This window comes from Echinops telfairi, unplaced genomic scaffold (genome assembly GCF_000313985.2).
Source record: "Echinops telfairi isolate 266 unplaced genomic scaffold, ASM31398v2 ScPeMD7_70;HRSCAF=299, whole genome shotgun sequence".
NCBI classification, from domain to species: Eukaryota; Metazoa; Chordata; class Mammalia; order Afrosoricida; family Tenrecidae; genus Echinops; species Echinops telfairi.
In genome coordinates, this window is record NW_022103968.1 from 72,528,706 (window position 1) to 72,530,792 (window position 2,087).

The 2,087-nt window shown below is 49.4% G+C and overlaps 1 pseudogene; it reads right to left on the minus strand.

Moving 5' to 3' along the window:
• The window catches only part of LOC101653442, an 11,950-nt pseudogene that overhangs the window by 8,719 nt on the left and 1,144 nt on the right, over positions 1–2,087 (minus strand).

Sequence of the window (2,087 nt, forward strand, 5' to 3'; positions counted from 1 at the left end):
CGGGAGCCGCCACCCAGGAGCTGTTGCTCCACACAGTTGGTTGGAGGGTTATTCCTGTAATCTCTGTATGGGCTTGACTGGGCATTAAAAATAAAAACAAACAAAACGCTTTTATTGTAAATTGGTGAAGGTTTGAAGATCTGTGGAATACCAGCCCCCACAATCAATGGGGTCCAACGGATGGTTGTGTCGTTGAGGGGTGACATTAAAGAGACATCAGACAAGACGAAGCATACAAGTGCTCACCTCTGGGACCACCATGACCTCAGGAGTCCGCGCAGAGAGAGAATGTATTTCCAACCAAAGCTTATATACTCTCAGGGGGTGTGCAAGCCCCTCTAATTGCAGGTATCATAGGTGACAAAGTGGGTTGTACCCTAACCCTAAAGGTCCCTGAGTGTATTGGAGGAGTACCCTAACACCAGTGCCCAGGCAGGTCAGGTTGAATGGCTGTCCTCAGAGGCTAGCGAGCAATAGCACTTGTCTGCTCCTATAGATGAAGCTGCTGGCTACACAGCAGTCAGCCATGTGCTTGCAAGAGGTAACTTTAAGGTAGCACTATTATGGGAAGTTATAGTGGGGCACTATATGAGAATGTGATTAGGACTCATCTCCAACTCACAAGGGTGAAGGCCTCCTTCCACCACAGAAACCCAGCCTGCCAGGCCCTTAATATACGAGACCAAAGGGTTCATCTGTATATATCCTCTTCTCGTTCTCTGCTCCCCAGAAAGAAAAGATCAATTTTCCATTCAATAATTCATACACATTTTGTTTCATTGCATTGGTTGCAATTCTTACAATGCACTCTCACTTATCCCATTTTCTCCTTGTGTTTCCTGTTTCTGTTCTACCTTCTTCCCTAGCCTTTCAGAACCTTGTGTGCTTGGGCAAGTGCTGCCTTTCTGACATCAGATGGCTGATCATTCTACTGTGTCTGTACATCATTGCTATCGTGCCATTGCTCCCCCAATTCACCTGTTTCCATTTGGCTGAGAATTGAGCCGCAGGAGTGAGTTCATTTCCAGACCTGACAGGTGACTAAGAGCCACAATCTCAGGGGTTCCATCAGTCTCTATGTGACTAGTAAGCCCGGTCCTATTTTTATGATTTTGATTTTTGTCCTATAATTTTCTCCCACTATCTCCAAGACCTGTAGTGTGATCCCGCTCAGGACTGTTGATGGTGATAACTAGTTTTTTTCTGGCTCAGGATCATGGAGATTGATGTACACATGGTCCACTAGATTAATTATTTCCATATATATATGTGTGTGTAATTTTTAAAACAGTAGCATCGTTTTAGTTCCATTTTTTTCGGCTGATAATCATTCTGAGAAAGCCGGTGTGCAAGAGGTGTGTTGTCTGAAGGCAAGGTCATGGCCACCTGAGCATTTGCTTGTCTCTGGGACACCAGACACTGCTCAGCTCCCCAGATCCCCAGGCTAGGGTGAGAGTGAGGGCGAGAATGGGGGCAGGGCTTGGAACAGAGGATGAGCTACACATCTGGTTTCCACATCTGGCTGGTGGCCCTGCGCCTGGACCTGAGTGCTGGAGGCAATCCAGCTGGGAACCCCCAAGGCACAAAGTCTGGGTCCATTGGCAGCATGCTGGCCTGGTGGCCCCTGGCCAGCATCCCTTCCTGCTCCAGCCCTGGTCAGGGCCCGGCTCGCTGCCCCAGCAGCCCAGCCCTTCCAAGGGTTCCTAGGTGTTACTTGCTGGCTCCCAGGCCCTGAGGCTGGCAGTCCAGATGGCAGCATGGGCAGTTTAACTGCCCAGCATCATAGTAACCACAGGTTTATAAGCCAAGTAAGCATGGGCTCACCTATGCTCACTTACTAAGCTTTCGTGAATGATTTCAGGATGTCTAAAAGGTGGTGCAATTATTCACCACTGATGAATAAGCACAATTAAGCCTGTGCTTATGGGTGTGCTGAGTGATCTTCCCTTGGGTGGCAGGTCAGAGTCACCATGAAGTGGCCAGAGTGGCCTCTGACCCTGTAGCCCTGGGCTGCCTTTCCACTGCCTTTCTCTCAACCCAGGTCCCCTGTCCGGTGTTGGGGAGCTGGTGGCGGCAGCCCCAGCCCC